Consider the following 15215-nt stretch of genomic DNA (forward strand, 5'->3'; position numbering starts at 1 on the left):
CTCTGTCTGGAATGGCTTTTATGGAGAGAGGGATGGCTTTGATGAAGGTGTGTTTTGTTTTTTTTTGGCCAGCCATACCCCCAAGGAACATGGAAGATAGTGCTTTAAGTCACAAACTCTGGTAAAGTAGAGGAAACAAATGGTGTGACCTTGTTCATACCCTCTACTAAAATCACACCTTAATTACATCCATTAGTATAGCAGAGGCCGCTTTCCAAAATGGAATTGTAATCACAGAAATACAGTTCAGAATGATCATACATCAGAAAAGGAATTATAGCTAGAAGGAACATATTAATTAACAGAGGGTTAATTATACATCAGAGGGTTAAAGATGTTGCTTACCTCACCTTTGATTAAAGTAGGTTACAAAGTTTATACCACGCGAGATAAGGCTAGGAAGAGTGTGTGTGTGTGTGTGTGTGTGTGTGTGTGTGTGTGTGTGTGTGTGAAAGAGAGAGATAAGAGAGAGTGAGGTTGAAAAGGAATTAGTGTGTCTTTTGCAAAAAGGGGGGATTTGGGAAGAATGAGCTCCCAAGAAAGGGAGGAAGCAGGAAGAAGCATGGCCATTCAGGAGTCAAGAGAATGAATTTCGGAAGCAGTGAGGAAGAGAGAAGGAGTGAGGATGACAGATGAGGGAGTGATAAAAATAAGTGCCAACCTCTCACCTGAGCCCTTTTACTAAAGTCACTACAAGAAGAACGCCTGTAGACTTTCCTGAAAACCCCGTGGCTTTATGCAATCTTAACTCAGTTCTACGGCCCATGCAGGAATCACGACGGAGGGGAATAGACCTTGTCGTGTTAATTTTGTATATGCCTGTTGCCTCTTTTAGGGGGAGACTTTTTGAGCAAAATCCGGCAAACATGAGTTTTTCATAGTCCAAGAATCATTTTACTCTTCTGGACTTGAAAGGTGACTTTTTCTGTATCCCTATGAGCAGAACAAAGCCAGCCTAGTTTTGTTTTTGAACTGGAATATGACAATAGGAAACCAACAACAGCAATAGCAGCAGATATGCTGGTGTGTTCTGCCTGTGCTTTGTTGAGATGGACTGTGTGCCACTAGATTGAATATATTTCTTTAAAAATCTACAACAAAAAAGATCCAGAGTGCAGGACCACAGCTTTCACAATCCTCCGGATGTCGTATGCCATGGATCAAAATCATTGTCTCAGTGACTTTAAAAAAAAGAAGAAGGCAAGCGGCCATCTAGCTCAGAAGCAACAAAGTCCACATGGAAGAACACACCAGCCTGTGTGATCGAGTGGTCCCGAAGGGATCAGTTACCAGGCATCAAAGAACAAAAAATCATATCATTGACTGCACACCTCCATGATAGGATCGCTGAAGACAAGTGGGTGCATAAGCAAATGTGGTGAAGAAAGCTGATGGTGCCCGGCTATCAAAAGAGATAGTGACTGGGGTCTTAAAGGCTTGAAGGTGAACAAGCGGCTATCTAGCTCAGAAGCAAAAAAGCCCACATGTATATACACATATACATATGGTATATATGTATATATGTGTATATATATATATATATATATATATATATATATATATATATATATATATATATACCATATTGAATGAAGGGGGAAGTGCAGAGTGGAGACCCAAGGCCCAAGTGTCGGCCACTGGAGATCCCCTCATAGAGGGGTTTAGGAGAGGAGATGGGTCAGTCAGGGTGCGAGGTAGTGCCGATGAAGAGCAAAGCTTTCCCCCAGATTCTGGATGCTTCCTGCCCCCAACTACCATGATCCGAATTCTACCTTGCAGGGCTGGATAGGGCAGAGGTTGTACACTGGTACATATGAGGGCTGGAGGTACAGAGAATCCAGGGTGGAGGATACCTTCAGGACCAAGGGTATGAGGGACGATGCTGGGAGAGTGGAGGGTGAGTGGGTTGGAAAGGGGGAACTGATTACAAGGATCCACATGTGACCTCCTCCCTGGGAGAGGGACAGCAGAGAAGGGGGGAAGGGAGACTCCGGATAGGGCAAGATATGACAAAATAGCGATGTATAAATTACCAAGGGCACATGAGGGAGGGGGTAAAGGGGAGGGAGGGGAAAAAAAAAGAGGACCTGATGCAAAGGGCTTAAGTGGAGAGCAAATGCTTTGAGAATGATTGGGGCGGGGAATGTATGCATGAGCTTTATACAATTGATGTATGTATATGTATGGATTGTGATAAGAGTTGTATGAGCCCCTAATAAAATGTAAAAAAAAAAAAAGAAGGAAAAATAAAATGGGTGTGACCTTGGAATGTTTAGTGACATATAAGTTCATTTCAAACATATGGAGGGAAAAAAAGGCCCAATAAGATGTCTGGGAGAGTATCAGAGCTTAAATTCTGAGCAGTAGGGTTTTGGAAATCTATTTTGAGTTTCCACATAGATTAAGTTATCTCTGACCATTGGGCAGCTATGTTAAAGCTTTCCCCTCAGGCAGCGTGTGTCTGCTGTGACCCCTGGTCAGCCAGGGCAGCAGAGTTTTATGCTCAGAGACTTACTTGAGCATGCCTGTGATGGGGATTGGGGTAGCAGGGCCATATGGTCATGAGGCATACTCAGACCAAGGTGACAGAAGGCCCTTGACAAATCTTGCAAACTTTTCTAATTCAACAGTGATTTCGTGGCGAACTTCCTTTGTTTCCTATGCTTTATTATTTAGCTGTGTGGCTATGAATCCTCATGGCCTTATGCTGTTTTTTCCCCTCTTCCAGATGATTTGAGTTTTGCCTTTGTCTTGTTTAAGACTTAATAAATGTGTATCCACAAAATATATTTGAATGTGGGGCCCATTATTCTCTACCAATGGAGTCATGATGTATCACTTTGCATTGCCAAGCCAGGATCCACAGCTCAGCTTCTATGTTCAAAGTTTTTATTGGGGTTTTATTATATAGTCTTGATTGGTGGACTCCTCAGTCATTTGCTTGTACTTAGTTTCTAGTGCCCCACCAACCTCCCCAAGGTTTGGCTGTTATCACATGGTGCGTCTTTTTGGCTTGGCTAGCTTCTAACCTATCGTGTCTTTAGCATAAACAATCGGGTATGATCTGAGTGCCCTCCATTAATAACAAAACCACTTTAACCATTTTGAAATAGCATACACTTAAAAGTTATCTTCCAGGAACTGGGGCGAAGGCAAAATTATTTAGGTAAAGTTAATTCTTCATCGCACAAGCTTTTACAATGTTATGAAGAAAGCATTACAGACATGCCTAAGAAAGTTTTTGTATAAATGTACGGATCAAGTTTTATAGATTGTTAGACCATGGACTACATGATATGATCAGTTATAAAAATGATAGATATGAAAGAGATAAGAATGCTTGTTTTAAAACTTCGTTTTGACTACACCTTCTACAAGGAGTGCTGGTGGTTCCCTGGGCTAAGGCAGATGCTTCATACTAACCTAAGACTGGTGGTTCCCGATTCCAATGAGTGACGTAGAACCTCTCCCCCAGCCCCAGGGCTACGAATAACAGAAACATGGGTGAAGGGAGACAGCAGATGGTGTAAGATATGAAAAAAATAATAATAATCTATAATTTATCAAGGGTTCATGAGAGTGGGAGGGTCGGGAAGGGAGGGAAAAATGAACTGACACATGGGCTTAAGTAGAAAGAAAATATTTTCTTGTTTTTTGAAAGAAAATGTTTTGAAAAGGAAGGATGATGGCAACATATGGACAAATGTGCTTGGCATAATGGATGTATGGATTATTATAAGAGATATAAGAGCCTCCAAAATTATATATATGTGGTTCAAACCCACTAGCCATTCTGTAGTTGAACAATAAGGCTCTCTGAACCCAGAAAAATGTAGTCTTGGGAAGTCTAAGAAGCAGTTTAACTCTTTCCTATAAGTAACTGTGAATTGATATAGATTTGATGGCAGTGGTGTATGTGTTTGTGTGTGTGTTATACCCTTTCTATCTGTATTGCTTCTTATCCTTATTGATCTCTAATGGCTACCATCTTTCCCTATAAGCAGTCTAATCTGTTTCATGTAAATATCCAGATATGCTATTTGCTTACAAAAATAATCTTTTTCCAATCTAAAATACATTTTGAAGTGTAGAAGGTGGAGACCAAGAAGAAAGATTGATATGTGAAATAATACTTATTTCAAGCGTAAGTCTTATTTCATAAGCTTGTCTCTCCTGACTTGCGCATTATAAACTTGAAGTTGTCTGATCCAGTCATAAATTTGAGTTTGCAAATCAGCACTCCATTAATAAATGGAAGTGGCTCTCTCTCTCTCACTCTCTCACTCGCACTCTCTCACTCTCTCACTCACTCTCACTCTCACTCACTCTCTCACACTCTCACACTCTCACTCTCTCACTCTCTCATTCTCACTCTCTCACTCTCTCTCTCTCAAAAAAAATAAAATAAAAATAAATGGAAGTGAAATTTATAAGCTCAAGCTTGAGCAGGAGGCACAAGTAAGTTGCAGACGAAAGTGGCCCAAATGTCTGTGCTCTCCACTCCGTTCATATTACCTTCTCTTTCCCAGTCTACCTAAGGCATCGTGTGTAATTCCTTATCATAACTTGACTGAGGAAGAGGAAACGTGTGCCTGGATTACAGGTGGTTCTTCATAATATAGAAGCACCATTTGAGAGTAGACAGTGGCAACACTTCAAGCTCTTTCTGAGACTTTCCTGCAGGGAGTGGTGAAGGGAATTCTCCCGGTGGGCAAAACTTTGAGCAATGCATCTGGCTATTCATTTTCTTTGTAAGGTAAAAAAAGCCAAATGTGCAATTGTATATTGAATTATGAGCTGGTTGGTCAGGAACTTAGAAGAAGCATTATTGGAAAATTGCTCACAAGAAGGTATGGTGAAATAATATCTAAATAGATATCTGAGTTAGACGAGCAGACTAGGGAAACAAGTTCAGAGACACTCATATGTGTGTAAGAAAGAGCTTTATAAAAGAGTAATTGTGTATTATGAAAACATCCCAGTCCAGATCAAGTCCAGAAGTCCAATAGTAGCCTATATGTCCAATACCAGTCTATAAATAGTCCTCTTCAGACTCATGCAACACATGCAGTGGTGCTGAATTCAGGAGGCTCACAGGCCAGTGGGTGGAAAGTCTTGTGGATTCAGTGGTGCTAGAAGGATCTCAGGGCTGGCTTCGGTCTCCATGTGGCTCTTCCAGCTCCAGGGCTTTGGCTCCATCAGTGCAGTTCCATGTGGCTTGTCAACAGGAATGTCTCGCAGGGAGAGCGTGTGTCCTACCTCCCAGAGAAAGACAGGAGTTCCCAGAAACCTCAGGAGAAGGCCAGGCCGACAGCAAGGCCTCATTGGCTATGACCTGATTGACAGGCTCGACCACATCCCTTGGCTCAAGTTGACAGTTGATTATATATCTCTGAATGGACCAAAGAAGTTAAGATATTTGTGTTTCACATGAACGCTTACCACTTGGTTACCCTGGAAAAGAATATTTTTAACAATCAAGTGGGTAGAATAATGTATGGAAACCACTCACCCTTTTCCCGCAGGCTCTTCTGTCATTGTCCAGTGAGCTCATGAGTAAAGTGGCCATGATGACAGGGATGGAGATTATGTACGGGTTCAGAAACATCAACTTCCACTCACCCAGGCTAATTTAGCTCCAGCCACTGCTGCGTGCTTAATCTGCCAGCAGCAGACACACATTGAGTCCACGATATTGGACCATTCATAAAGGTGATTAGCTAGTAATTTGGTGGCAGGCTGATTCCATTGGACCACTTCCATATGTAAAGAGCAGTTGTGTGTTCTTATTGGGGCAGCAGTTTGTTGTTCTTGGAGTAGACGGTCTATTTGCCTTCTCTACACACAATATGTCTTTCAAAACTACCATTGGTGAACTTACAGGCTATCTTATCCACCATCATAATATCCCACAAGCACTGATTCAAATTAAGGGATTTCACAGGAAATGAAGTATGGCAATGAACCCATGCTCATGAAATTCGCTTGTCTTACCCTGTTCCCCATTACCCTGAAGCAGTTGTTTTTTGTGGCCTCCTGAAAACACTTTCATGGTAACATGGGTGGCAATGGCTTGAAGGGTTGGGGCAATGTTCCACAGGAGACTTTATATTCTCTAAGCCAGTGTTCAATATATGGTTCTCTTTTTTCTAAAAACCAACATGCAGCCAGAGGTTGAAGTGGGGGTGATACCACTCACTGTTACCCCTAGTGACCCCCTTATTAAATGTTAGCCACTTGTCCCTAAAGCCGTATATTCTGTAGGTCTGGAGAGCTTAGCTCCCTTAGGAAGAATACCCTCTCCTTGGGACACAATCCTGATTCCATTGAACTGGACGTTCAGAATGGAAGTTCAGGTGTCACTTTGGACTCTACATGTTTCTCAATCAACAGGCAAGATAGAGAGCTATTGTTTTGGCTAGTGTAATTGAACCTCATTACCAAAGGCAAATCTAATGATATTACACAGAAGAAGCAGACAAAAGTATGTCCAGAATATAGGCGATTCTTTATGCCTTTCTTAGTATTAATATGTTCTGTTATTCAAGACAAAGTAAAGCTACAACAAACCAATACTGACAAGACTATTAATAGGCCACACCCTTTAGGAATGAAGACTTGAGTCAACACATCAAGTAAAGAAGCACAAACAGCTAAGCTGCTTGCTGAAGGAAAAGGGACTACATCACTACACCACCAGGGCTTCTATGAGTGGTGGAAGAAGGTAGTTCTAAATACCAATTATGGCCATGTGATCAGTTGCAGAAGCAAAGATAGAAATTGTTAAGAGTTATTTTATTTTTAACAATTGCTAAAATAATTGTTTCAAATATTTCCTTGTATGTTTCTAATATATTTTTCTTCATTTAACAATAGAAGATGCAAATAGGGTTAGTACATCCTTGGTTGTACATATGTATCATTTTAGATGCATGCATGACTATAATTGTCTTTATTTAGAGATTATGTGTGGTTTATAGATCGTTACCGAGGTGCTGAGTTGACAAGGGTGAGCTGTGAGAGTTAAGGTTTGGCAGTTAAAAGGTAGTGATTAATGATTAATGATTAATCCACATGATGAGAAGAACTGAATAACTTGTCCAAAGTATGTAAGATAAAGTCTCATCATTATCACTTCTTTTGTTTTAAAACATTTTATTAGGGGCTCATACAACTCTTATCACAATCCATACATACATAAATTCTGTAAAGCACATCTGTACATTCATTGCACTCATCGTTTTCAAAGCATTTGCTCTCCATTTAAGCCCTTTGCATCAGGTCCTCTTTTTTCCCCACTCCCTCCCTACTCCCCCCTCCCTCATGAGCCCTTGATAATTTATAAATTATTATTTTGTCATATCTTGCCCTGTCCAATGTCTCCCTTCACCCCTTTTCTGTAGTCCATCCTCCAGGGAGGAGGCCACCTGTAGATCCTTGTAATCGGTTCCCTCTTTCCAACCCACTCACCCGCTACTCTCCCAGTATCGCCCCCCACACCCATGGTCCTGAAAGTATCATCCGCCCTGGATTCCCTGTGCCTCCAGCTCCTATCTGCACCAGTGTATGTCCTCTGCTCTATCCAGACTTGCAAGGTAGAATTTGGATCATGATAGTGGGGGAAGGGGAAGGAAGCATTTAGGAACTAGAGGAAAGCTGTATTCTTCTTTGGTGCTACATCGCACCCTGACTGACTCATCTCCTCCCCTAGACCCCTCTGCAAGGGATCTCCAGTGGCTGACAAATGGACTTTGTGTCTCCACTATGCACTTCTCCCTTCATTCACTATGGTAAGATTTTTTTGTTCTGATGATGCCTTATACCTGATCCCTTCTACACCTCGTGTAGGCTGATGTGCTTCTTCATGTGGGCTTTGTTGCTTCTGAGCTAGATGGCCGCTTGTTTACCTTCAAGCCTGTAAGACCCCAGACACTATCTCTTTTGATAGCCGGGCACCATCAGCTTTCTTCACCACATTTGTTTATGCACCCGTTTGTCCTCAGCGATCCATTCTCACTTCTAATGAGCGGTCTGGCTGTACTTTTTCCAATACAGAGTCGTCTGTTTTTCTGACAGGTCATAGCACTTTTAGAAGTCTTTGGAGCAGATTTGCCCTATGCATGATTTGATTTCTAAAAGCAAAATACCCCCCCAAACACTTTCTATTGTTAATAAGTAGGGTTTCATTAAAGATAAATGAATTTTATTACAGATAATTATTATATCCAACAACTTAAATTACTTTTCAATCCCCCTAATAGCTTGGTCTGCCCCTCTTTTTATATTCTTCCTCTTGAAAAATACTATCCTAAAAAAATACTATCCTCTTCTTGACTGAAATTAACAACTATGTACCCTCTTGCTTCTAGAACTCAAGAAAAAATTCAATCCTCAAGACGCAATATTGAGGGAGGAGGGAAAAAAGAGGCACTGATCCCAAGGGCTCGAGTAGAAAAAACTGTTTGGAAAATGCTGATGGCAACATATGTACAAGTGTGCTTAATACTATTGAATGATGGATTATTATAATATTTGTAAGAACCTCCCAGTGAAATAATTAATTTAATTTAAAAAGACACAATGTTGAAAGATTCTATGGCCAAAATATTAAATGATGCAGAAAGCATCAGAGAAGATGGAAATGATATACAAAGTCAATGTACCAAAAAGAACTAGTCAATATTCAACCATTTCATGGTTAATTTATGAGTGTAGTATTTACATAATTTTGTGTCAACTTGAAAATATAAAAGTGGATGGGGTGGAGTCTAGCCTGTCAATCAGGTCAGTCTTATGATATCTTCTTGTGGGCATGACCTTCTCATAAGGAGGTTTCTGGGAACCTCCCCCTCTCTCTGCCTTTACCTTCCTATTGACGAGTCATCTGAGACCTGTGTGAGCCCTGTGATGGGGCCACCACCATGAATGTGATGAATCACCAATGTGATGAATCCACACCACTCTGCACCTATTGACCTGTGATCTTCCTGAATTCTGCATCATTGCATGTGGCTGCATGAGTCTAAAAAGGAATTAATGGACTAGTATCCAACTTGGACTTGAGTTGGACTTGGCTGGGATGCTTTCTATTTCTTTACCTTATTTTAAAAAATCATTTTATTGGGGTCTCGTACAACTCTTATCACAATCCATACAGTCAAGCACATTTGTACATTTATTGCCCTCATCATTCTCAAAACATTTGCTTTCTACTTGAGCCCTTGGTGTCAGCTCCTCATTCTTTCCCCTCCCTCTCCGCCCCCCTCCCTCATGAACCCTTGATAATTTATAAATTATTATTTTTATTTTGTCATGTCTTACACTGTCCGATGTCTCCCTTCACCCACTTTTCTGTTGTCCATCCCCCAGGGATGGGGATATATATATATATATATATATATATATATATATATATATATATATATATATATATATATATCCTTGTGATCAGTTCCCCCTTTCTACCCCACCTTCCCTCCACCCTCTTGGTATCGCTACTCTCACCACTGGTCCTGAGGGGTTCATCTGCCCTGGATTCCCTGTGTTTCCAGTTCCTTTATGTACTGGCATACATCCTCTGGTCTAGCCAAATTTGTAAGTTAGAATTGGGATCATGATAGTTGGGAGAAGGAAGCATTAAAATACTAGAGAAAAATTGTATGTTTCATTGTCACACTGCACCCTGACTGGCTTGTCTCCTCCCTGTGACCCTTCTGTATGGGGATGTTCAATTACCTACAGATGGGCTTTGGGTCCCCGATCTGCACTCCCCCTCATTCACAATGATATTATTTTTTTGTTCTTTGATGCCTGATACCTGATCCCATCGACACCTTGTGATCACACAGCCTGGTGTGTTTCTTTCATGTGGGCTTTGTTGCTTCTGAGCTAGATGGCCTCTTGTTTACCTTCAAACCTTTAAGACCCCAGATGCTATATCTTTTGATAGCCAGGCACCATCAGCTCTCTTCACACATTTGCTTATGCACACATTTGTCTTCAGCAATTGTGTAGGGAAGGTGAGCATCATGGAATGCCAGTTTAATAGAACAAAATGTTCTTGTATTGAGGCAGTACTTGTATGGAGGCCCGAGATCTATTTGCTACCTTAATACTACACCTATAAATATATGTGCATAAATCTATTTCCCCATCATCATATGTAAACATATTTACATATGTAAATTCCTGTATTTAGACCTTTATAAATGCCCTTTGCCTCCTAGTTCTTGGAATGTTTTCTTGATATACAATTGCTTCTTGATATAAAGCTTTTTGTTATACATATATGAGTGTCTGTGGATTTGTTTTTCTAGTTAACCTGGCCTAACACAATAAGCAATAATGAATAGTACTGAAGGAAAAAGTTCAGACTGCACTGAAAGAATTAGCTAAAAACAGGGTTTCAGAAATTGGTAGAATATCAACTGATAAGTTTCAACAAGCTGATGAAGCACTGGAAGCACTCACTTGCCTAGGTCAGGAAATTTAGACGACAGCTACTTGGTCAACTGACTGGAAGAAATCAATATTTGTGCCCATTCCAAAGAAATGTGACCTATATTCAAATGATATGTTTGAATGTTCAAACTATAGAACAATATGGTTGATATCATATGCGAGTAAAATGTTGCTGAAGAGCAGGTCAATGGTTGCAGCAGTACACTGACAAGGAGCAGCCAGCAGTTCAGGCTAGATTCCGAAGAGGATGTCTGATGGCTCTTGCAGAAAGCAGAAAATACCAGAAAGATATTTACTTGTGTTTTCTTGTCCTAGTCATGCCAGGACTTTCAACTGCGTGGATCATCACAAATTATGGATAGCCTTGAGAAGATGGGAATTCCAGAAGACTTGATTGTGTTCCTATGGAATTTGTACATAGATCCAGAGGCAGTTTTGTAAACAGAACAAGGGAATAATGCATGGTTCAAAATCAGGAAAGGTGTGTGCTGGGGTTGTATCCTGTCATGTTGTTCAACCTATATGCTGAGCAAATAGGTAGGCTATGAAGAAGAATGTGGCATTAGGATTGTAGGAAGACTGATGAACAACTTTCAATATGCAAATGACAAAACCTTGCTGAAAATGAGGAGGACCTGAAGTACTTGCTGCTGAAGATCAAGGATTGTAGCCTTCACAATGGATTACAACCCCAGGACAGGGGAAAGGGAGCAGATCCATCTAAGACAGTGGTTCTCAACCTTTCTAATGCCGTGACCCTTTAATACAGTTCCTCATGTGGTGAACCCCAACCATAAAATTATTTTCATTGCTACTTCATAACTGTAATTTTGCTACTGTTATGAACTGGGCAATCTCTGTGAACTGATTGTTCACTCCCCAAAGGGGTCGTGACCCACAGGTTGAGAACCACTGGTCTAGGAGAAAACAAAAGCATGTCTGTTGGTAGAAAAAGGGGGAAGACCAACTTCCCATTTTGGGACAAAAAGGCTAACAATACTTTTAAGGACCCTAGATGGGGAGCATGCCTGTTAATATGCACCCAATAAGGCACATTTGCATGAGTTTCTGTGCCCCCTCTAGGGACCCAGACCAAATGCCGTAGAACACTGGGGCATTGAATTCTGGATTGTCAAGGCACATCACATGCTACAAACGCCTCACCAGAGGGATCGTTGTGGAAACTCCACTAGATGAACTAGACCATGGTCCTCAACCTCCTAATGCTGCAACTCTTCAATACAGTTCCTCATGTGGTGGTGACCCCCCCAACCATAACATTATTTTCGTTGCTACTTCATAACTGTAATTTTGCTACTGTGATGAATCTGGCAGCCCCTGTGAAAGGGTTGTTCGACCCCCAAAGGGGTTGTGACCCACAGGTTGAGAACCGCTGAACTAGACTGTACTGCACACACACCTATAACCAAGGGCTTAACACTGGAATTACACAGTGTGTGAAGAAGCAGAAGACAGTTATACTAAAAGTTTTGAACTGACAGTAGGCAGAATAACATTGACCTAGTATATCAATCCCCTACTTGCGGTATGAAAATCTGTTTTACTCTGGCAGACCTGTGATTGACATTGTCAGTGAATATTATGGTAAAATTTTGCCTGACAACCCACTCCCATTGTTTGTGTAGATAGCGTCCAGCCACATAAGGATTTATCCTGTACAAGTGAATAATTCAGGTATTGCAATATGCAGTTAGCTTAAACTTGCTCCATCTCCCTCTCTCATCAGTGTTTTAAAAATCACTACCATGGGCTAATCAATGACACTATTAACAGAAGAGCTTTATGCGCCAGCTACCATAAATTAACAAGGAGGTCTCTAAGGGGAGCCAGAGGCAGATAAAAATCATAGATCCAGGAATGGATTTTGGGCTCCCACTTAAACCTAGCCCCAATCTAAGAACAATTAGTTCTTATGACATGGCCCTGCCTGAAGGAAGTACAGAAGATATTAATGCTATAACACAGTGTGGTGAAGAAATTAGATGGTGCCTGGCTATCAGATAGAATAGTATATGGGGTCTGAAAGGCTTGTTTCCTAGCAAGCAGTCATCTAATTAAGATATTGCTGAATGGATCTGAAATCTTACACAAATTTGCCTTACATAAATTTACAAGACCTTCCATTTAGCTCCCTCCTGCCTCCCAAAGATTTTGACCATTTGTCAATGTGTAAACTGACCTCTTATTAACTTTGGCCCAGAGGCTCTTTAGTGCTGAAGCCCAGGAAGTGTCCAGGCAGTCATTCCTGGGAAACAGACCTGTTGTTTTCTTTTTTGCTGCCCCGCCCTCTCACTGGTGGGCAGCCTCCCTGGAAGACTGCCTTGCTGCCAGCCCCCAGGCAGCTCAAGAATCTGGGGAGGTGAAACTGGTTACTGGCAATGGTGTCTATCAGTTACTTTTTTGTAAAACAGGGTTTTTGTTTATGTTTTCCTTTTTGAACTTAATACACTCGTTAATATGGATGCTCAGCCAGAGGAGGGGCGGTCAGAGGTGCCAGCTAGCCACCCCATCCTTTTATTGCTGTGTGATCTGCCCTGGAGCTCTGCCAGCACCTTGACTTCTCTTTTATCACTCTCCATTTGAGCCAGTCCATCAGGCGCACTTTCCCTTTCTGGGTGCGGTTGGAAGTCAGGATCTGCTTCCCACTCTGATGAGGCTATGGGAGTCTGACTGCATTAGTTACAGATTCAAGGTTTGATCAATTTGTTGTATTCAAAAACCGAGATGTAAGACACTATTGTCTGTTTGTATTTTGGAATAGTTGTGTTATTTCGGTTAATAAAGCAAGTTTGAAAAACTTTTACAGGGTGAGGCGAGTATGATACTGGTGGGGAGAGGAGGGCATTACAAATTTAAGAAATGTAAAATTAATTTTTTTCACTAAGAAGAAGGAAAGAAAGGGTCGTACTAACAGAAGAGTAATTATAAAAATAGGACAAGGTTTTATTTTAAACGAAAGGAAAATAAGGAGCAGCTGTTGCTGTGTGTTTGAATCTAAGCTTTGTTCTGGAACATTGTGGTGTGGCTGAGAGACCTGGTGCTGCTGTGAGAAGGATGGGCCTGGGTGCGTTCAGGACCCTTGCTGGGGGCAAGCAGGCTGAGGACAGGATGGGTTGAGCAACTGCAAGCAGCATCTAATAGGGAGTGGTTTCACACATCAGATGCTTGGAGTGGCTGGAAAAGGTTTAGGCAGGATATTCACCTGCAGGCAAGGGGGTCAAGCGGCGTGCAGGAGTGGAAGGAACAGGAACAGGAAGGAACAGGACATGTGGGAGATGGAGAGGTCTTTCAAGGCAGCCTGGGGCTGTGCTGAAGGAGAAAAGGTCAAGGAGGAAACACCAGGTGGGAGGGAGCGGGTTTCATGCTTTCTCAGAAGGGCCAAGAGAGGAGGGAGCAGAGCTGGATACCATCTAGGGGGAGGAACCGTTCCCTCAAGATGGTCCAGGAGTGAGAGGGTGAGATTATGAGCCATCCCAGAGGACAGCCTGTTGTCCTGCTTGGCCTGTGGTGCTGTCTGGGAGATGAGGCTGGGAGAGTGGGTGCTGCTTAGGCCGACAGAGGCCTGGAGGGAGCAGTATGCACATAGGCTGGGAAGAAAGGAAGACACATGGGAGAGTTGAGTCCAGGCTTATGACTCCCGAACTAGTTGAGGAAGTCTAGACGCCAGAATATGTGATGTGCATACCCCCCGGGAAGCTAGGTGACCACACAGCCTGGGGTGAGTTCAAGAAGTTGGGTGGGCTAGAGGAAAGGCGAAGTAGGTACATTTGACACATTTACTCCTACATGGGTACGTTTACCCTTTCTTTTTGCCCTCTGCCTGCTCCCACTGTCTCTAGATTTAGGGGAAGGAGGAGCACAGGTTACTTACCTATCTGTTCTCCAAGACTGCCTGCACCTCATTTGCTTTTTCTTGATGTTTTCCTCCTGATTGTTGGAGAGGGATTCACTCTGTGTTATTTCTTTCTTCTAGTGGCTTGTTATTTCTTTCTTCATTGTTCTCATATTAATTTTTGGAGATAATGGCTCTGGGTGTTGATTTTGGTTCTCTGATTTATGTGTTTATTGCTATCAATTTCTGTGTCTCAAAGGTTCTGGGATACTATATTTTTGTTTTCATTTATTACAAGGAATTTTCAGCTTTGTTCTTTATCTGTTTAGATTTCATGTATTGCATTTTCTTCTTGATATTTCTATTGTTGATTTCTAATTTTATAGTGCTATGATGTGTTAGGTTGAGTTCTCTAAAGAACCAAAACCAGTGATGCTTGTATATGTCGTATATAGAAAACAATTTATATCCAGAAATGACTTACACAGTTGTAGAAATAGGTAAGTCCAATCTCGTTCAAGTCTGGAGGCTCCTGACAGGTGGAAGCTGATGAACAAGAAGCAGGATGATGAAGTAGAGACAGCAGGGGACATAGGTTGGTGGATATAGAGGTCTGAAGTTGGCTAAAGGAATCCTCTGTTGGTAGTCTACTCATAACTCCTGGGATTGGCAGGCAAATTTACTGAGGAATTAGGCACAAGATCTGGTTCTGGTAGAAGAAGGCCCAAAGAAGATTCGGCCCTGCTAGGTCTCTCTCTCTTAAACCAAAAGTCTTTTTTTGTTTCTTTGTTTTTTTTTTAATAATAATTTTTTTAACAATTTATTGGGGCTCATACAATTCTTATCACAGTTCATACATATACATACATCAATTGTATAAAGCACATCTGTAAAGTCTTTG

The sequence above is a fragment of the Tenrec ecaudatus genome, chromosome 12, assembly GCF_050624435.1.
Source record: "Tenrec ecaudatus isolate mTenEca1 chromosome 12, mTenEca1.hap1, whole genome shotgun sequence".
Classification (NCBI taxonomy): Eukaryota; Metazoa; Chordata; class Mammalia; order Afrosoricida; family Tenrecidae; genus Tenrec; species Tenrec ecaudatus.